Here is a 23720-nt window from a genome sequence, read left to right on the forward strand (position 1 = left end):
CCAAGCTAGGAAAAAGATTTAAGGATGAGCCTTATATGGAGACTTTCTTAAGCACCAGCATCCTGTTTTCTCATTTGGGCATCATGTCAGCAGAACAGGGCAAGACACAAACTAGGAGGTTGAACTACAGGTGTGGAAAGGTGGAGAACTAAGTCATGGGAAACAGTGAGAAGGATTATTGTAACCGTAAATATAGCATTGACCTAAGTCCCATAGCTGTCTCTGTTGTTTAACAGCAGCTGCCATCAGCAGAAAGTGGAACAGAACCATTTTGTTGGAATTTCAGACTCAACATTCACATTCCTTTCCTGGTGCAAAAATTGCTATTCATTTTTCCTTTTACTGATACTTCCCTCATATGTTTCAATATAGTCTGTAATAAATAAGAGACTCTGCCATGTTTGGGGGGTGGGGTTTTTTTTCTAAACAGGGTTTCTCTGTATAGCCCTGGCTGTCCTGGAACTCACTCTGTAGACCAGGCTGGCCTCGAACTCAGAAATCCACCTGCCTCTGCCCCCCAGAGTGCTGGGATTACAGGCGTGTGCCACCACTGCCCAGCGAGACTCTGCCATTAAAATACATGTGCTTCGCATAAAGTATGAACATATAATTATGAGGAAAGTTTAACTAAAAAAGGGCAATGAAGTCTATTTGGAGTCATTACTGCACATTATCTGTAGATGGGAAAGTTACCTGCATCCTTTGAGAATGTTTGAGGTGCTGGACTTGAGATTTTCTGGAACAAATAGGATGTGTCCTGTGTCCTCCGTGACAAGTAAACTGTGCAATGAATGTCAGGAAGGAAGTAATTAAAGAAACAGGACAAGAAGGGACCAATAAAACAGGATCACTACTGTTTGGATATAACATATATTTGAAAGGAAAACTGTGAAGATGTGTTCTTCTTGTATCTTTAAATATTAAATCTAAAACACTTGATTTAATAAGTTTAACATGATATAAAATTGAGAGCTGCAAATCTAAGATCTGACTAATTGCTTAGGACCTAGGGAAACAGACTTATGAATAAAGATTTTGACCCAAGATGGAAGGCAAAGCAGAGAAATGATTGGCTAGTTCTGCTGAGAAGACAGAAGGAATAGAGGGAGGCACCGATTTAAGTATCAGGATTTCTAAACCAGGGTATGTGAAGAAAAATCAAATCATAAAAATAAATAGAGTGCATTTCCTGAACAATTATTACATCCTTATATTTAAGAAGCAATGCCTCATCTTTTCCTCAAAATATACAAATATGCAATACACATTATGCATTGTTTATATAGAACATGGGAACATATGTAAAGGAAGCCATTTTGGTTTCACAGACTCTCGCAAGTCAAGCATAAAACATTGATCAAACTAAATAAATTTTACACTTGATAAATTGACACTTTTAGTGCTGTTGTTCAAACTACAGCTTTTGTCTAGACTTCTTTTTCTTAGAATCAGAAAAAGAAAGCATTTTATTTATTTATTTTTATTGAATATATTCTTCATTTACATTTATTTGTTTTTTATTTGATATATTTTTATTTACATTTCAAATGATTTCCCCTTTTCTGGCCCCCCACTCCCCGAAAGTCACATAAGCCCCCTTCCCTCCCCTTGTTCTTCCACCCACCCCTTCCCACTTCCCTGTTCTGGTTTTGCCCTATACTGCTACACTGAGTCTTTCTAGAACAAGGAACCACTCCTCCGTTCTTCTTGTACCTCATTTGATGTGTGTATTATGTTTTGGGTATTCCAGTTTTCTAGGTTAATATCCACTTATTAGTGAGTGAATACCATGATTGATCTTTTGAGACTGGGTTACTTCACTTAGTATGATGTTCTCCAGCTCCATCCATTTGCCTAAGAATTTCATGAATTCATTGTTTCTAATGGCTGAATAGTACTCCATTGTGTATATATACCACATTTTTTGCATCCATTCTGTTTGGTAGACTAAGAAAACATATTTCTAAGAAAGCTGGTTTAGCCTTTACAGCTAACGTAATTGCAAAAAATCAATAGTAGCTTACAATTTAGGTTTTAAGTAGATGGTTAAACAGGAACCCAGAGACAAAATTTATGTTAGTTTCTAACTTGACTTATTAAAACGGAGTGTGCATGACTGCAATAGCCCAGCCCATCTGTCTTCTCTGCTAATTTTGAACAGGTTATTTTTGCATTTGTTTTTTATCAAATTTTAGTTCTGTCTCTGTGGTGTTACAAAACTGATGACAGTACAGGCTGAAAGAAAAAAAAATTAGTGTCTCTGGTAAGAGGGCAGGAAAATGTGATAAAATAAACTGAGCTATTTTCATCAACATGTGAAATTTGTTTTTGTGATGCTCCATTAGAAATTAATCACATCAATTTTTCATGAACTTTGCCTTGATTTTCTTTATTAAAATCTCAACACTACAGATAATGTGTACTCACCAGTTCCTTTACACAATGGAGAGTAGGGGGTAAATTTGGCTAAAATGTTATTATTGAGGGAATATATTTTAAAATTAAGTCAGAATGATACATGGATTTTAGCAGTATAATTTTTTGTTTATTTTTGGGTTTATTATTTAATTACAACATTTCTCCCCTCTCTTTCCTCCCTCTAGATTTTTGTATATAATCTTAGCTGATCTCTTCCAAATTCCTAGTCTCATTTTTCATTGTGTGTTATTGCATGCATATATGTATTTGTATGTATACATTTATTCTCAAATGTAATATGTGCAGTCATTGTATTATGTTATAATCCTACTAATATGTATGTTTTCAGGGCTGATCATTTAGCACTGGACAAACAATTGGTGTGCTCTTCTCCCTTGAGAAGGCCACCAATTCTGCTCCCTGTGTTACTAGGTTTTCATGAGTTCTTTGTGTAGGGTTGAAGCCTTGTAGGCTTTCGATAATCCACTTTAGGATGTTCACTGGTGTCATTCTTTCCCCTCATGTATGAGTAGGTAAGTTAGTGAGACTTCCATGGTGTAGCTCCTGACACTACTAGGAGACACAATCTCACAGCAAACTATCCCCACCCCGATCCTTAAAAAAAAGCCTTTGTAATATTGCCATTGAATGTGAGTGATTTCAAGACTGGCATAGATTTCTGAGGAAAATTCTAGTTATCCTTTCTGCAGAACTTCTAAAGAGTGAAAGGAAGATTCTTTTCAGACTTCTACTACAAGGGAGAGGCTGGTGCTACATACAATTCCACCATTGATTAGAACGCAGTGAAGACAATTCTGAGTCATTGTCAAATGGTAACTTAAATATACAGACAGCCATTAAAGTACTTCCATAGTTGTATGCATATGTATTTCCCCATATGATAGAACAATATAAAACTTTCTTTTATTATTCGATATATTTTTATTTATATTTCAAATGATTTCCCCTTTTCAGGCCCCCCTACTCCTCGAAAGTCCCATAAGCCCCCTTCCCTCCCACTGTTCTCCCATCCACCCCTTCCCACTTCCCTATTCTGGTTTTGCCCTATACTGCTACACTGAGTCTTTCCAGAACCAGGGGCCACTCCTTCAAAACTTTCTATACAAAGATTTAGGTTATTCCATTTTCAGTTCATCCCTTCATCGAATGTTTAATGATGTCCTGTTATAAGAACATGTGAATAATTAAATTCAGACAGGCAAAAACAAACATAATTATTGTGTGCCATTTATTTCCAATACAGATGACAGTCAGCTGAAAATCCTCTTCAGTCACCCTGCTTGCTCTCCAAATAACAAATAAAATAATACACTCCTTCTTGTATAGGACTCAACCTTGAAAATTTATAGTTGTCTCCCTCGAGTCCTGGACTGGTGATTTGATAAGGAGTGTAATACCCAATTTTGTGGCGTAGTCCATGTCATCATGCAAGTTACTTGCTCTTCCCTTCTCCCAGTTGACTTATCAATAAAATGAGTATAGTAGTAGTCTCTGCTTTGTAGTATATTTTTAGAAATTAATTGGATTAATAATGTGAATTACTTAGAAACAAGCTGAATTAATAATGCAAGTTACTTAGAATAGGGCTCAGCTAAAAGTGTGCTTCTAATATTAGCTCAACTAGTGTTTTTTGGACTAATTATTTGTTTTACTGAGTTTATGTGAGCTCCAGATTTGAATGTTTTTATTTTAGTTGTGGCTCACACTAGCTAAGCATGTATAATCAGTTCTGTTTATTTAATTTACATTTCAGACCATCAATGTGTAAAACTTAATGGTTTTCAGGACAAAACTTAGGTAATAATACCAAATATTATCAGCTCTGCCGTACTGTGTTCTGGTTTATTCTATTATTGTGTGCCATTTTACCATCAACAATATTTTCAGGAACCCATTGGAATATACATCAAATATCCTCTCCATGGCAAAAGGCAGAAGAATACATTAATATGTCTGAAATGTGTACTTGGAATGCAGCAGCAGTAGCCAGCTATGACCTTTTTATTGAGAGAGTGACCCAGAAAATGGCCACGGAAATTTCCTCATTTATTTCCCACTTTTCAACTAAAGTCTCAGATGCCTTTAAATCTCATAGGCTAAAGTTGGCTTTAGGTTGTATGTAAAATACAGAGGGGGGTAGGGGATGTTTTCCTTTTTTACTGCTCAGAATATAAACAGCTTCTATTAGAATACACACACACACACACACACACACACATGTATTTCTTTCTTTAAAAGAGGAAATTATTTAAAATTGTAGTCCTTATCTAACTGGGTTTGGTAAGGGCTAATGCCCCACCAAATGCAAAGACACATCTGGCTGACTCCTTTAAAAAGCATATTTGCTCCTGGACAGGGACATGCAATCGTCCTTCCATGACACGGTCTTTGTAAATCTGGTGCTCTAGAGATTACATTGTATTAATGCAGTTTTAATCTGGAAATTTTAATTCCTGGAATGTTTTTCTGCTTGAATAGCTATACTGCATGTAAGAAGTACTCATTAAATGACTTCTTGAATGAATGCTAAAACTAAAAAAAAAAAAAAAAAAAAAGGCAAATGAATTTTTTTTTCATAAAGTGTGAAAGGCAAACTAAGCAATCTTGGACCTGGAAAGATCGCTCAGCATTTAAGAGCACTTGCTCCTCATGAGATCACAGCACCAATATCAGGTAGCTCACAGCTCACACCTTTGTGGCATCTGACATACCTGGCATTGGTGGGCATGTATTCGCATGGGCTACACAATAAATCATTGTTTTGTATGTCATGTATATTTTCTAATGGGAACTATAATTATTCTATGCTTATACACACACACATATGTATATATATATATATATATATATATGTATATATATATATATACTGATGTTAGAAAAAACTACCATGCCAACTTATTATGTAGGCTACAATTCTAGATTTTATACTGTTTACAAGGGGAAAAGAGAGATGTAAGAAATTGGTTGAATTATAAAGGCAGTCATCCTAGACATCTTATAACTAAAATCTTGTACCTTCTGTCAGTATTTTTTGGAATGAGTAGTAGTAGTTTTGTTAATTAATTTGATGATAATAATTGTCATACATGCAGCACACACATATATAATCATGTTAAAAATATGCACTCCTTATTTAGATGAAATATTCATATTTCATTTGTACAGAGCAGGATATAGTTAGCAATTTATGTCTATAATTCTACTGCACAGCAAGCCGAGGCAAAAGGATTATTGTGAGTTTCTGGCTAGTCTGTGATAACTAGCAAATGACAAGACAGACTGAGCTACAGGGTTTCCTGTTTCCACTCCCACTCAATAAACATTCGTATATATGTATTGTGTGTGTGTGTTTGTGCATATTGATGTGTATAGATATGTTCACATTGACACATGTAAAGTCTTTGTGTGTGTGCATGCAAACAGATGCACACACAGACACAATTTCTCACGGACACAACAAGATGTGTTAGATATATGTAGGCATTTCAGATATGTTTCTGCAATCAGTAGCATGGCACGTCACTCTCAGTAAGTAACTAAGAACTCAGTTTTGACTGGCCTTTTGTCAGAAGTTTTAACTTGGGGCTTTGCTTTTAAGAAACAGACAATAGATCATATAGCACAGTTTTAATCTGACATCAGGAAAGCCATTTGTTTGGTGTCGTCAAAATTTCTGTGTATACAAATTCTACCCTATTAAGCACAAAGGCTGGCCGTGGACATATGCCACCAGTGTCCACTTTCCTTAGAGAGACCAGGTGATGAGAAGATAAAGGCCCTGCTCAACAGATGGAGCCTGTCAGATTAGCAACTGGAGCCAAGCAAACATAGCTATCACTTCGGTATTCTGAAGCACAAAGAACCTGCTCTCAATACAACCCATGTGCATACTGAGCAGTGAGAACAATGCAAGCCAGCAGAGGATGGCTGGCCGAAGGACCTCAAGCCCAGTGGCCAGTGCCTCAAGGCACATTTCTGATTTCCTCGTAATAAGGAACATTAGCAACCAGTGACTTGGGAAAGGCAGAGCCAAATAAGTCTCTTGGGATCCTTCCAGTGCCTTGAGAAGTAAGAGGAGTTAGACATAGCAGTGATATTTCTGCTCCACAAAAGGATATATATCACACACACACACACACACACACACACACACACACACACTACCACATAAGCTTTCCAGAGCTGCTATCTCACTCCACTCACAAATGTCAAACAAGATTTAAAAGGTTATTATACTGTGGAGAAGGAAGGAGGATGATTTTTTCCATCACTAAAATTTCTATTTCATTCTCCTGAACATATTAGAACTCACCAAGTCCAATGTTGCTAAATAACAGGCTTTTATCTTTAATAAGTGTTTTATGGGCCTTAAATTGGAAGAACCATTTTCACTTTATTTCCTTTAGAATATCTGATGCTTTCTTGTTGAGTAACGGTGTGATAAATTTGGTTTGTGTATCTGTGTGTTGTGCTCTGTAAGAGGAGGAAATTGGTTTATAATATGTCGTGCACAAAGAAGAAACAGGTAAACTGTGCTTTAGGTTAAATGCATGTGTGAAGCGGCAGTATTCCACACTCCAGTGATTACATGTAGTTCTATATATTACATTATTTATTTTCTCATATGTTGTAACTGCTACTTTAGGGTCTCCCTTTCCAGCTCTCTGACCCTTCAGTAGTTTATTGGCAGGCTGTCTTCAGCAACGAGTTAATCTAAGCACACTGACATTTTAAAAGTTGTTCGATAAGAATAGACGGCTACACCTTGGCATTATTATATGCTAGCATAGTTTTAAACCACATTTTTAAATATTTGTAAAACATTAGCAATTTTAAATTTTCCATGTTTTTAAAACACCACATTGCTACTATGGATTTTTAAAATGCTGCACTTACATTCACTGTAAAGATAAAGGAAGAGATTTCTATTGTTCTTTTGGTAGCACTCTTTTGACTTGATTTCCTGCTGAATCACTCTGGGAGGGAGGCCCGGGTTAGTATGAAACTCTAAAGCTGTAGGTTGCCTATACACTAAGTCCTAGAATATGCTATGCACAGTCATCTCATAAATAGAAAGAACTGGAGATGCTTCTCTAAGGTGGGATGTAAAACAGACACAAGAATGAATTAGATGAGGCTGAGATGTTGTCTGTCTTTTCTTGTATCTTCCAGTTGTACACCGAATTACGAGATTCTGCCATATTCATATAGAAAATGCCCACTTAAAACTGAGAAATGAGAGAACCTTCTCAGCTTTTAGAATAATGTTTGTGATTCACGTGTAAACCCTCTTGTATCTTTTGCCAAATGTTCAAAAACTGAAGCAAAAGTAGAGGAAATAAAAAGAATGGCAACAAAACCAACTTTCTACTTTGAGTTTTAAATGTCACTCAAAATGCTTTTATGTTCAAATCATATTTAAACACTGAAGCTTTGATATGTCTACCACATGAAATATGAACATCTGTATGAGGATGTGTGTATGTATGTGGTATGTGTGTGTGTGTGTGTGTGTGTGTATGTGTGTGTATGTGTGCACATGTGTGTCTGAATGTGGCTTTTTGCTTGTGATGGGGGTAGGTATATATTTAATATCAGCAATGTTTTTAGTTTTGTTGAAGTAAAATTACATTCCCAGGGTGTGGAAGTGGTTTTTTGTTGAGAAAATAATCAGGATATTCTATCTCATTCTTTCACTTACACGATAACAATATAAACCCATGTATCATATAAAAATGGAGTATAAACAAAGTCAGCTTAAAAATTACTTTTTACATTTACTCTAAAGTAAATTGAATCAAATAATGTTTTATGTATTTAGTATCTCATGATATATATATATATATATATATACATATACATATATATATATATATGGGAGGTAATATATGTGCTTATGTATATATATATACACATATATAAGCATAAAGATATAAAGTATGATTGGTAATATGATAATAATAAATTTAGCTACAAGTTCCCCAACAGACCATATTATTCTAAATCTTCTCTTATGCAAATTGCCTCACTGTTTGGAAAACTAGTAAATAAAATGGCATGTAGAAGATTTGACTTTCATCCAAAAGAAAGACATTATTTATACAATTGCATACTATGTATAAAATATGATATTGTTTTGTTTTGTTTGGTTTTGTTTGACTAAGTAACAACAATTTGATGCTAGACCAGGTACAAAAAGCCAGCATGACTTTCATATGACTTTCACACATGCTTTCATGAAGGCTTACAACTATTAAGCCACACGTTTACTAATTCATTATTCACATGAATGCAATTGCTGTACTTATTTATCCATCCTCAAAACAAATGTATGGAATCCTTACTAAAGGCAAAATGTGGGGTGGATTAGATGAAAATGGGGGAGGGAAGAAGTTTCTTTAAAAAAAAAAAAAAAGCTTTTTTAAAACTTGATGTTTGTGATTTAATCTAGAGTTCAGAAAAGAACTTCTCCAGACTGTAGTGTGCCTTCACTCTCCCTGAGAGACTGCCCATCACTCAGCTGGAGCCACCAGATAGTGATGAAAGGTTAGCACCTCTGAGGCCAACAGAAGCAAACATTACTATTAAATGTGATTAGTTTTCAAAGAGCCCTCCTGTTAAATCTTTTGCTCTCAACTGAGTCTCTAAATAAATACATTTTGCTTCTTCCTCAAAATACTGAAGGCCACTCCATACTTTGCAAATATAAAATACAAATTTTCTCATCTCTACCGACTCTGGCTTCAATTCAGGAGCAATCAAACCACTTTACAAGCAAAGAGTACGTTTGTGTCTGTAATTCTACTGTAGGTTCTACAGGAAAATGACTTATTTCCGAAGCTTCCCAGAAGCTTAGAGGAAGTTAGTGATTAGAAGAAGTCAGAAAAACTGATTTCCATTTGTTGCCCATATGAGGTCAAACCCCAAGCTCTTCTAAGACTAATAAATGAATCTGCCTTTAGGAAGGAGTAATCTAACATTAACGACATTAAATCAAAATGTATAACCTGAGAACCTCTAATTCAGATTAGACAGATACTGTGATGCATTCCTAGAGTCCCAGCAATTGGGAAGATGGAACTGGAAGATTTGAGGTTACACCCACCTGGGCTACATTGTAGGTACACAGCCATGCTGAACTACTTAGCAAGACTGGATCTTAATGAACCCAAACCTGAAGATATTGTTCAGTGTTGACAAAAGACCCTTTTGCTAAGCACTTCCAGGACTCTGCATTTGATCCACAACACCAGAAAAGAAAAAGAAAGAAATAATAAAAGAAAAAAAGGAAGGAAGCACAGAAGGAAAGTAACAACAATAACAAACAAATAAACAAACAGAAACAAATACCAGATTTAAAAGAAACTCTCTTCAGGTCAAACATTATGAGCTAGTGGTAACATATGAAAAACTGAGAAAATGATTTTTGGGATTGGTTTTACAAGAAATAAATCTATTTTGTGTCTGGAGAACTGATGTGGAGACAATAACAACAGAAAAAACAAACAAACAAAAAAACAAACAAAACACCAAACAAAAAATACCCTCATTCTATATAGAATATGAAATTTCTAGAGAGAATATAAAAGATTTCTTGACTGATTTACTTATATATTCTAACATTGCTCTGTAGAAAAGTAATATTTAATTGTGAATTAAATAAAATTCATTAAAATATTAATGTCCAAATCAATAATTATGCATTTCTTTCCAATATGTATGTCCTAAAATTTCAACATTATATAAGTGTATAATATCTTGTTTCATAAAAGGGGTATGTTCTATGTTTCAAAATAGTTAATCAATTCCTTTGGATAAATAATAAGTTATGAACTGTGTTTACCAACTCAATATCCCTTTTAAATAAGAGATTCAATGTACTTAGACATGGTGAACTTGAAGGGAAGAGGAAAATTAGAAAGTCCCTACCATAATGGATTAGATCTCTGTAGTTTCTCGTATGACTGAAGAGACTAATATAATAGAAGCACTCACGAGTAATCAGATGCCTTCTGATGAGTGAATTGAAATGTCATAGTAGAAGCGATTCACTGTACATTTTATTATGAAACTTTTGTGGATAGACTTAAATTCATTTTCTGACTCATCTAATTTATTTAATCAAAACAAAATTTAAGATGCATTAAAAAAATCAATGGACATTATAAATGATCTGCCCCAATATGTATATTCATTGATTTACTGATTTATGATTAATACAATTATTATTTGTAAGTTTGTCTTTTGGGGAGGGACAAAGGAAACACCAAGCTAATGTGCTTGGTGTTTCTGAAAGCATTTGTCCAGATCATAATTAATAGATGTGTTGGTTGACAACTCAAAATCCAGTACTCGGGTAATGGGAAAAGGAGAATGGATAGCTGTCAGTTCTGGCAAAAAAGAGTGAAATCCACAGAGTTAGATGTCTACTCCTCACCATTCCCCTGGGTTGTGGGGGAAGGGGAGAGGGATCATGAGTACTGGTAAGATTAAACTTCCTACAATTTTAAGGAATTTGATCAATTATCATTCATAAAATACTTGTGATACTCAATAAAAACCACCACACAGCAAACATCATGGCCATCTTTATTGACTCCAGGAACTGGGACTTCTTGCATTTTACTGCAACAGAACCATTTAACATCTCAACTCCTCAGAGCTCAAGTTCTGTTTGATGATAGAACAGAATGACCTTAGACCACAAACTATTTTGCTTTTATAATTAATTGCTACAAACCACTATCTCTTAATTCCATTGTCATGGCTTATGATGAGAAAATTGTTAGAGTTTTCAAAGTCTATTTCCTTCCTGGGCAATTATTCATGTAAAGGAATAAAAGGCACCCTCCACCTTTTTAGATACAATTTTCATCACTCAACAAGAAAAAAACTCAGGATGAAATGTTATATTTATTGAACATTTTGTTATCCCATAGGCACATTATATATTTAAACAACTGACTACTCATTGGTTCAACTAATCTCTATCATGTATTTGATCTCTATCATGTATCCTCTTACACATACATGCTTTGTAAATGGTGAACTTTACCTGTATATTTTTGAAAGGTATTTTCAATACAAGTCTATAGATACTTTGGATAGGGAGAACCTTCACTCCTTGCCTCTGTCTCAAGAAAAATAAGAAAAATATCTGGGTTGTTTGTTTGTTTGTTTTGTGAGTTTGTTTGTTTTTGCTATGCAAATATAGGATTAGTAATATATTGCAAAATGTAGTAGAAATTTGTCTAAGATTTTTGAATGAGTATGATTTCAGCAGTCAGATAATTCATTTTGTTTACTTTTCTAGCCATAAAAGAGCATAAATTTCTTGTTCAAGCTGAGAATTTAAGTGATTGCATATTTTCTCACAGTCTTTATTGAAATAAGCATCAGTTTTGCAAAGTTGGTGAATTAAAAAAAAAAGAAAAAGGTCTACCTTGAGGAAATAGATACCAATGGTCCTTCCTCCATTTCATGCTTCCATAAAAAAAAAAAATGCACAGCAGAATCAAATGTGAAGTTACTCATTTAGATCAGTCAGCACACACATGGCTTTTAATTCAGAAATCTTAATTATCATCAAATCTATAAATCTCTGACATTTATCCACCTTGCCCAATGGCTTTCAGAGTCATGCTTAATTTCACCGCTGACAGTCCAAGGCTTATCTTCATCTGAAAATGAAAAGTATCTAATTGAAACCAACAGCTGTTAGTCAAAGGAGAACATGCCTCTTCCAGGAAAATGATGAGCCCTAGTCCAACCTCCATCCTATGAAGGGCAAAGAAACACAAAACAAGACAGGTGAATGTAATATGTATGCATTACTTCAAGAACAGATTTGTATTTCATCAACTATTTTGGCTTAGCAATGGTTCTCAACCTGTGGGCCATGACCCCTTTGAAGTTATTTATCAGATACCCTGCATCAGAAACTTACATTATGAATCATAACAGTGCCAAAATTTCAGTTATAACATAGCAATAAAACTAATTTTATGATTGCTGGTGACAAGCTCGTGAGGAACTGTATTAAGAGGTGATAGTATTAGGAAGGTTGAGAACCACTGGCATAGATATTATCTGCACACCATTTCAGGATTTGCTAATTTTTAGGCATAAAAATAAAGAAAAATGATGTAGATTCTAGACCTATTGCCATCATACCAAAGTATTATTCTGTCACGAGGAAGGATTTTTGTCTGAAACCTAGCATGAAGAAACATCAGTCTGAGGATAGTAACAGAGAGAAGGGAGAGAATAGGACCAGATATATTATTCTATTACCTTTGCTGGGGATATTTGAAGAAAACATCAATTTATAAAGATGAACATGGACAGATCAAAGAAACGACTTCATTAAAATCCACTCACTTCAATGAGCCAGTAAGTTTGTTGGAGTTACTTTAAGGGTTGTACAACTTACCTTAGATGAGGCAGGAAAGCTGCAACTCTGCAGTTCCTTCTAAATCCACCTCTGCTACTCTAGCACTCCAAAGACCAGAAGCACCTGATGGAGAAAGGAGTATAGGGAATCCAAAAGAGCCTCTTCCTCACCCCTTCTATAAGAAAGTGTTAACCTCTACATTGCACATCCCCGGCCTTGCTTTGCTTAGTTATTGCGACTGTGGGCTCGATGTTCTATGGGCCACCACTCCTATCTCTGCTCCATGAGAGCTCATACCCATGCATAGCCAAGAGGAAATACATTCACTGAGACAGACAGCATACTACACCACACAGGCTAACATGACCACCTGGCCACTGAAAATCCAAAGGCCAAGTTTGACCTAGCTTCAAGGAGGGAAAACCACAGTTTTTCAGCAGTAATGATGATTATAAAGATGGCATCTATGAATTAAGGTCCAAGTAAAGGCATGTTTTTCCCACCATGATTCTTGGATATGTTGATTTGGTCCCATAATTTATATACTGACCTTTTAATGATGGTACATATCATCACCCGCATTTCCTTTAAACAGAACTCATTTTCATATGGTATTGATTTCTTTTTTGTCTTAATATGTTTTGCCTTTGGTCAAAACACACACTGGTGAAAATGCAGTTAGTACTCTAGTTTAGTTATTATGCACCAATTCAACAGGAATAGGACTTAGGTGTTGGACCATGACAGAAGGAGTTTGGGGAGATTTTCTGATGATTCTTAGAGACAGAAAGATTTACCATTCTGCTTGTCATTTTATAAGACTTAGAATAGAGAGACACTAAACTACAGGATCCTGAAATCACAGGCTTGTTAGGAAATTTAAAAAAATATATTCTTCACATTAAAAAAGAGTGATCTCAAAGCATCATGCATGAAGATACTAAGAGTAGAAGGGCAGAAACAAAAAAGACTTTCACTACCTTGTGTTTTTATACTTTGGGAGCAAGACTATTGCATAACATGGCTGTAAGGAATGTGCCTGGGGTTTATTTTATTATAAACAAGCCAATGTAAGAGAATATTTTTTATTTAATATCAGTAGTGTTTTTTCCCTCTTACAAAAATTTTTAAAGGAATCAACTTGGAAACTATATTCATCAGGTTGGTCAATTTGATGGTTTGGATTTTTCTGGTTATTCTGAATAATGGTAAGACAGTGTAGAACAGGAGAAGCATTCTGGGATGGATTAGTGTGATTCCTGAAGTTCAGTCAGTATCTCCTGGTGTGGAATGGAGTAAATCAAATCAACCTTTCCTAAACTAATAACATGAATGTTGAGCACACAACGGCCTTATTTACAGAGCACTGTCAACATAACTGCATGCAGAGACGTGAGCTGAGCGAGGCGGGCTCTAAATCAGAACATGATTTTCAGTGGAAATTAAACTTTGTAACTCTGACTCTATTGGTTTATCTGATCAGGCTGCTCAGGGCTTTGAATGACAGGTTTGAGGTTTGCGGGTAGGGTGGCATTCTGGGGTGAATTCCAACAACCCTGGGCTTCACTTAATCAAATTTTATAGTGCTGGACTAAAGAATAAAAGCTTGTGAAGTTGATTTCTACATTTTGTCTTATCTTTTAGATGCTTAATCAAATAAAATAATAAAATTTAGAGCTAACCTTGGCTTTGAATTTATATCTTCAGTATCTTCAAATACATTTTATAGAACAGAATTGATATCAATTAGAGATTCTATTCTCCTCTAGTAAATGTCTTATACAGAATATGGATTTAGGAATCCAGAGTTTTTAATACTTTCCTTACCATTCATCTCATAATTGCCTCCATGTTTTTAAGAATGTTTATATACTATCTTATTCATTAAATTATAAGAAAGATAAAAGTAAGAAGAAAGATAAAAGATATGAAGCTGGGGAGATGGCTTAGCAGATAAAAACTCTGGCTTTGTGATTATGGGGCCCTTGGTTTAGACCCCTGGCATGCCAATGAAAAACTAAATGTAGACTTGAATGCCTGTAACTGTGGTGCCGGGGGAGAGGGGCACTGAAACAGCAAGACTGGTGAGTCTTGCTCAACCCAGGCAAGCTGAGAAAACAGTAAACTTAAGGTTCAGTGAGAAGTCATGTTTCAAAACAATGAAACAGACGGTTATGGAGTAGGACACCTGATAGCTTCCCCTGGCCTTTGTACTCAGGCATATGTGTGTAAAGAACCCACAGAAGTACACATATTCATAGACACATGTCCATACACACACACACACACACACACACACACACACTCACACCATAGAAACAGAGGGAGAGGAAAGAGGAAGGGATAAAGGAGAGTGAGTGGGGCTCCTAGTTTGTCTCCTGTTAAACAAAAATATTTATTTCTAGTTTGTAAATGTTTGCTTGATGCTTTTCCACGAGGCTCCATATGTAGTGGAATGCTGTTCCCTGTAGTTGTGGCTTATTTTACCATAAGTGCTCAGTCTAGGTTTGGTAGTTAAAAAAGGAAATAAATATACAAAGAATAGAGATAATTTATCAACCAAATCTTTTTAAAAGGCCAATCTCACCATTATTTATAATATTATAAATAAAGAATTTGTGTTTGTGTGTGTGAATATATATATAATTTTTATCAACAAACCGGAGTTGTAGCCATGAGCCTGGATGTTCATGCCTGTATCTCTTGTTTACAGGAGCCTGAGCGGGAGAATTACCATGAGTTCAGCTGAGATATATAAAAAAGTCCCAGTATACTCCAAAATGAGTTCTTACTTTTAAAGTAAATAAGAAAAGTAATTAGTGAATGTAAAACTAAATTAGATTCAAAACTGGACCACTTCTTTTGAGCAAAGTAGTCAGTATATTTAAAACTGACAATTCTCAACTTAAAAAAAAAATGGTTGTAACTACTTCAGAAAATTGCTAAGTTAAATTACACAGGAAAATATAAACTGTTTAAGCACAATGTCCAAGATGTGGAGTATTTACTCTATGATTATAAATGCTAGGTCCTAAGAGCTATCATAGGCCAACAATTTACTTCACAACTGATAGTATAATAATTCTTTAAAAAGTGTGGTTGTGAATTTTAACTTCATAACACAAGGTAATACATTTCAATACATGCCACCATCTTCTATAAAACTTTTGTCCACAGACATATTTCAAATCCATTCTCCTTTTTTTCCTCTCTAATCATGTCATAGGCTTATTCTGAAGACCTTCTCCAACTTGACCTCTAGAGCCCAAATAGTCAAGTTTTAATATTTCAGTGTAATTCAGAACTCTGACTCCTTTCAAGTTCTCAGTAGCTCACTCTTGTCTCAATTTTAAACATGGCCTTTGGGGAATGACGGCAATTGTGACAGATGGTAAAGGGATAAGACTGCACTTTGGTGCACGGCTTCTGTTTTTACCTCTTGATCTCTGTTCTCAAGGCAATTTATAGATTTTTCTTCTGCCTCTAGAGGGACACAAATTACAGCTGCCAGTTATAGGGGGAAGTCTTTGTTTGGAGCTCTTAAGGAAAAAAGAGGGCTCTTGTTTAATTAAATGTTGTCATTATATTCATTGTTCATGGAGGGGCTTGACTAGTGAGTTGACCAGATGCCTATCAGGACAAGAGAGATGACCGGAACCATAAACTTGAAGATTTTCTTCTTTGTTGAATTTGAAAGTAGAATGCCTCTAGTGGTTGAAAACAGTACTTCCCATATAGATTGAAAGCCATATTTGTAGGCATCCACTATGTGTGTATGTATGTGTGTGTGTGTGTGATTATGTGCATCTAAATTGTAAGTGATAGCAATTGGAATGAATCATGGAACTCTAAGAGCTAGTGCTAAAGCAGCACATTAAACTATCATAGTTTTAATAATATCACACACACACACATATACACACACACTCACATATACACACATACCATACACAATGAAAGAAGCTGAATATGTCTCAATGATTAAAAGCATTTATCAGTTTTTAAAGCACATGGATTCTGTTCTCCGCACACACATGGTAAATCACACCTATTTGTAATTCCAGTTCCAGGAGATCTGACATCCTCTTCTGTTCACTGTGGGAAAAAAACATGCACTACAAGCCAAACACACACATAATTTCAAAAATACTTATTTTTAAATTAAAAATACTTATTTTTTAATTTATGAAAGAAAAATATTTTTGCTCTTTCATATTAATTGATGAATAATAATTGCATGTTTTATGGGTGATATAATATATTCAAGTAGTATAAAAAATCAAATCAAAGTTCTTAGTACCTATTTTATCAATGATAAGTTCTTTGTTGTGAGTTTAAAATCTTTTAAGTGTTTTAAACATATAATGCAATATTATTAACTACAGTAATCTTTCTGTGCAATAGAACATTTAGAATTTATCTTTTATGTAACTGAAGTTTTATACCAATGACCAAATGTCTCAGTTTTCTCCCTCCCCTCCCCCACCCTGGCAATCACAGTGAATGGGACTATTTTAGATTACATTTATAAGCAAGATAATTCAACATGTGTCTCTCTACAGATTGGCTGTATTAAACTTACATGTTAGGTATTTTTAAATTTGAATACTCTAGAGTCTCAAATATGTTTATTGTAAGTCACATCTAGTTATCAATGAAAAGGTATAACATATAGCTGACACATAAAGTATGTTCCATGCTTATCTAAGTTTTTTGATAGAAAACATCTATTTATAGCTACTTATACAATACAAGAATACCTACTTATAGCAAATAGCATTTTATTGCTCATATCCTTAAGCATATTCCCTGCCCTGATGTCACTCAGGGTTTCCCTCCCCATGCAGCAGCTACAGTCAGATGCTCTGGCATCTCTAGCTGTTCAAGACTCTACACAGGAACAGAAGAACATTTGTTCCTTAGCCACGCCCCCAGGATCCTGCCTTTGACACCTGCTCTCCCAAGTGGAAATGAGGTCTGTCTCATCATTGCTTTCTCAGGCTCCTCAAGCAAAACACGAAGCAATACTCCAGATTAGTAGAGTAGAACATTCTCACTCTATCTTTGCCTTCTTCAAAAATATTTATTAGAAGGGACTGATTTGCTCAGAAAATAAATGGTGCCATTTGATTAAGAACATTATTGTTCATTAATGTTGGCTTTATTTAATCACATGAAGTATGTGCCTTTGAATTCTACTAGTTTACAGAGCTAAAGAAGTAAAGATTTACAGTTTCTTTTCACATGCACACACATACCAAACATACAAACACACACACACACACACACACACACACAGACACACACACACTTTCATACTTAAGAAAGCTCATGTACCAGATGAAGTACTGAATAGGATTGGGAATCACTGGGTATTTCTTAAGCTTTGCCAAACAGCTTGAGATACTTTAAAATATTTTTGTTCAATCAAATCCCAAACATGTTTTTTTTCCAAGTCCTGTTTTTTCAGGTCAATTTTTATAACCATGTGTAATTTCAAGGAAATATAACCCATATGTTCATTTCTGTTACTATATATTCATGTTGATTTATAGCACAGCTGTAAGTTTTCCTTCGAGACTGGTGTGTGAACAGGGTGTGAGAGACTCACAATTTGCTCTGAAGTGAGATTTGAAATTAATGAGACATTGGAGACTACATCCCCGAGTCCTAACTCTTATACTGGCTTCAAGAGAAAGGCACAAGTGTTGACTATCAGTATCAGAACAGGAAGCATCTGAGTGCTATGATATCATGAAGAAGTATGTCCAGGCATGAGCTTAAATGGTAGTTCTTCCATTGGTGATTGCACAGTACTATGGGTTGAAGCCCTTAATAGACAGACAGCTGACAACATGTTTTATTTGATTCTATGCCTCCATCTCTGTCTCTCTGTCTCTCTCTGTCTGTCTCTGTCTCTGTCTGTCTCTGTCTGCCTCTGTCTCTCTGTCTCTGTCTCTGTCTCTCTCTGTGTGTATGTGGGTGTGTGTGTATGTGTGTGTGTGTGTACATGTATGACTGAGAGCTCACAAGTAAGCTAGTTCTTCAAAAAGTTGAGACAAAAGTCCTTTCACTCCCACACTTTTCAAGAGTGGCTCTACCCCTGTAAGCTGGGCCCTAGGACATCAACCATCTACCATTAATCAAGAAAATGCCCCACAGACTTGCCAGCAGGCTGATCTGTACGAGGAACTTTTAAGGTGATATTTCCTCTTCCCAAGTGAAAACAAACAAAACAAAACAAACAACCCCAAAAGATAAAGAGTATCAAATTCAATGAAGGTATCAAGGCATCACATCAAAAGCAAACAAAATATAGCACTGCAAAACTGTTGTGTTTTACGGTGGGAATCAGACCATCAGTGTCATTGTGGAGACGAAGAGTTTTCATGTTCAGGGGTGATGTAGACAAGAATTGTACATGCATAATCAAGTGTGTTTACAAAAGGTGTTCACATGCACTGCTTCTTGAATATAGCTTAAAGTCAGTTATCATGTCAAATGACATCTGTCCCTATAGAAATACATAGAATGCTTAGAGGGTGAACGGGTATTCTCTGATCCTAAATCATGGCCAGACACAAAGAAGAGAAAATGCCTCTGTCTACTGGAGGCATCTCTGTGATGGAGGAAGTCACACAACTTATTGAACCCTGTGAGCTACTTTTGCTGTTGTGCTTGAGGGTTGGGGCAAAATAACAACATCTTTATGGATGCTACCTTATAGTGTGTTAGTTACACTGGGCAGAGTCAACAGGGGACTTGACAACCCTGCCACACTTTGACTGGACTGACATTTCCTTAGCAGTAACAAGCTGCTGCTGTCTGGTGCAATGGAGGCCCTTGGGCATGATTTAGGACTGCTGACAGTGACTGCTTGTTATTTCTTATCTTGGAGCTGTCAGGAGGCAACTGATGTCAGCATAAAAATATTTGATAGGCCTAGATCTTGGGCAAAATGTGAATATATTGATGTCTATGACATAGCAACCAAAGGCTCAGAATTGGGTTTGGAGATAATTAAAAATTTGAAAAAGATTTTTTCTTTGTTTGTGACTTTGTGCCCTTTGTTTAAAATTTGATCCACGTATGTTTGAGGCATCACCCAGAACAGGATGAACACTCGTGCCATTCATTAAGCACCGCAGTCATCAAACCCTAGCAACCACCGCCATCAGAGAAAGAGTATCCGTTTGATCCTTATTTGATTTAGCAGATTGTATTCCTGGAAGATGTCTGACCTGGGATTCAGGTGCAGGAAATGTTGTTTGAAGGTCATTTGTAGTCTTTGCATTCCTTCTCCTCTCCTTTTCATGAAAGTAAAGATTCTAGGTTGATAGAAGTCTTTCCCTGTATGCCAGTGATTTTATTTTTGCTTGGTTTTAATTCAAGAAAATGGTGGAAGAAGATAGCAATTAGGAATTTGCACAATCCAAGAACACTGTGTGACTGATGGGATTTTCTTTATTTTCCTAGTAACTTTCGTGAGTCAGTATGGCTTTAATAGGAAAATAATAGCACAACTAGGATTGGTTGCTGACCAGTTCTCTGGTCATGATACTTAAAGTGGTATATTAGAGAACACATTGACAATTTGTACATTAGTAAATAAAGTATTAATTCTGTGAGGACTGATTAAAAATTAGGAATAAGGAACCTCAGAAGTTTTCAAAGGTAGAAATTATTTGACTCTCATAGTAAAGTGCACATTATCAATCTATGTGAGAATATGTTTAAGTATACTGATCTCCATGTAAGGATACTGATTTTCTAATGAGTATAGTTTCCTTACTCTGAGACTCACCTGAACATTGTAAAAAAGATCCATTTTAGTATTCCATACATGCACTGATTTTATGAGGGGGGATTGAAGAAGCAAACCCTTTATATTTCATGATGAATGCAAACAATATCAGGTAAAATTTCAATTTCTCAAAGGCTTTCTGAAGCATGTGTCTTTCATTTCTTCCCCTACCAAATCACAAAGATCTAGGAGGAACTTTGACATTCTAATTCTTTTTCAGTATACACCAATTGAAAGCATTTAGTTGTGATTAAAACAGATTGAAGGGGATAATCCCTCTGAGAAAGCAGCTTCAAACAGCTTACTTCCTTAGCAGAGCTTCTTTGGGGGGAAAAAAACTAACATAAGACAAGCTAATTCCTGCAAAGTCTCCCTGGCGGTACAGAGAACACACCCTCATGTACTGTGTCTCCTGCTTATTAGACTCTACTCAAATTCCTCCTCAACATGAATTCTGTTTTCCAAAAAAATTTTTCCCCAGGACATGACATTAAACCTTTGTTTTAATGGATTCAGTATAATACACTTTTGCTACAAAGAAAGAGAATACAAGGTACTCAGAATTTACAATCTAATGCTATTCTAGAAGCCTATGCAATATGTTGGTCATAGAAGATATCCCATAAAAGCATTGGTCCATAAGGAACTTGCAGGAATCCCATTGTGTTGACACGTGGCAGAAATTTACAAAAGCTGGAAGTCCCTGATGAGCACTCTCTAAGGCCAGGTTGATAAATAACATTGCGGAATGCCCTATAAGGAGTACTTACTATAAAACGCCCATCCCTCTTCTTATCCTAACAAAGCCGTGAGACTACTCTCCTTGTTCTGGACTAGTGCTTGCAGGTGAGCACCTTTACTTTCCTTGACAACACCCACAGGTGTGTTTTGTTCCATGTATGATTCCCTAGATCAGGCAGAGAGGGACATTTGTACTCTCTGGAGGCAAGATGTTTGAAATAGAAGAAAATGCAAGAAGTAGATAAGCAAAGACATAGGGGCTGAGATTTTCTTTTCTTTTCTTTTTTTTCTTTTTTTTTATTCGATATATTTTTATTTACATTTCAAATGATTTCCCCTTTTCTAGCCCCCCACTCCCCAAAAGTCCCATAAGCCCCCTTCCCTCCCCCTGTCCTCCCACCCACTCCTTCCCACTTCCCCGGTCTGGTTTTGCCTTTTACTGCTTCACTGAGTCTTTCCAGAACAAGGGGCCACTCCTCCACTTCGTGTATCTCATTTGATGTGTGGATTATGTTTTGGGTATTCCAGTTTTCTAGGTTAGTATCCACTTATTAGTGAGTGCATACCATGATTCACCTTTTGAGACTGGGTTACCTCACTTAGTATGATGTTCTCCAGCTCTATCCATTTGTCTAAGAATTTCATGAATTCATTGTTTCTAATGGCTGAATAGTACTCCATTGTGTAGATATACCACATTTTTTGCATCCACTCTTCTGTTGAGGGATACCTGGGTTCTTTCCAGCATCTGGCAATTATAAATAGGGCTGCTATGAACATAGTAGAGCATGTATCCTTATTACATGGTGGGGAATCCTCTGGGTATATGCCCAGGAGTGGTATAGCAGGATCCAGATCCTCATGACCACAATCTTGTTCTGTAGTCTAAAAGCATGTTCTTCAGGGAAGGGGGCAAGACTGTTCACCATGTGTCCAGGCAAAGAAAGGAAGGGAAAGAATTGCCTGAAAAAAAATTACACAAAGAAAGAAAACTCCTACCTAGATAAGGTCATGCAGAATCCATGTCTCCAAATTTCAGACGCAAACCTAGCCATGAAGTAACTCTAAGTAGCTTTCTCTAGCCATTTTGCCAAAATATAAAAAGCTTGACAGTACCCCTGCTGCCTCCTCCCCAGTGTCTTCCCTCTGAGGTGCTTCAAAACTTTTCTGCCCTCTGTGCTTCCCTGTCCCAGCCAAAACTGTGGCAAGCATTTTCCTCTGTGACACACCCATAATATAGCAGTGCAGGGCTCACACACGGCTCATATAATCACACATTAAGCTGAGGAATTAGCCAACTGCACCATTACGTTTACTAGTAAAATCCAGGCTACAATCTGAAGGGAATTAATTTTTTAATACACAGAATACATTTTTCAATGTAAATTTCTGGAAGCTACAACAATGTGCAAGTGCATATTCCAGAATGTACTTCTCGCAAGCCAGGAATTATCGACTGCCAGACTCTGTCCCAACGTAAAGTTTTAATCTAGAGGTTTCATATGTATCACCTGCCAGCTTTTTATCATTTTTCTATATTCCTTTGCTGTGCTATTTATGGAAATTGATCTGCTATTTAATTTATAGTAATCATTATGGGCTAGCATTCATAATAATGGCATATGCTAAAAATGTAACAAGGTACCTTGCTGCCATGAAGGAGATAGATACACAGTTTAAAACCTTTTAACACGGCATTGTCCCTGTTAATATTTTACAACACTTGAATTGAACTTCTGGAGGGGAAAAATAAAACCTAGAAAGTGGCATAAAAATAACATGTAAAGTGTTATTCCCACATGCTGCGCTCTGTCTTGGCATGGCTGTATGTTCCACATATTCCAAAAATGACAAGAACGCATCCCATCTGATACATTCCGTGAAAAATTTAAGCGCATATTTGAAAACACAAAATACTGTTTTCATAAACTGCTGAAATCTGTGAGAGTTTGGCAGGAGCTGGAAGAACAATGGCGGAATTCCACTCTTTAATTTTTTTTTTCTTCCCCTCTCCTCCTCTTGTCAAACCAGCTAAAATCACAATGCTGTGTTGCTCTCTGGTGTGTTAATCCACTACTTCCTAAGACATACATGGCAGTGCCTAGATAGACTGGCAGTTATGTTTCCCCGTTCCTTAATGACCTGAGGTTGATAGAGTTACAGAATGCTTCTTTTAAGGATAAAAACCTTCTGAACCAATTCTATAGTATTCTATTGATGTGAGGCTAGGTAAAGCTTTAGGAATATCTACTGCTCTTTCTGTTTTCCTTAAGAATTTAAGATCTACTTACTGCATAGCGAAACACAGCCCATTGACTTACTCACTCTTCTGATGCTGTG

General features: G+C 36.1%; 1 protein-coding gene across 5 annotated transcripts in view; it reads left to right on the forward strand.

The window, feature by feature from the left end:
- The window catches only part of Robo2 (roundabout guidance receptor 2), a 506393-nt gene that overhangs the window by 211909 nt on the left and 270764 nt on the right, over nt 1-23720 (forward strand). The window lies entirely within an intron of this gene.

This window comes from Apodemus sylvaticus, chromosome 15 (assembly GCF_947179515.1).
Source record: "Apodemus sylvaticus chromosome 15, mApoSyl1.1, whole genome shotgun sequence".
NCBI lineage: Eukaryota > Metazoa > Chordata > Mammalia > Rodentia > Muridae > Apodemus > Apodemus sylvaticus.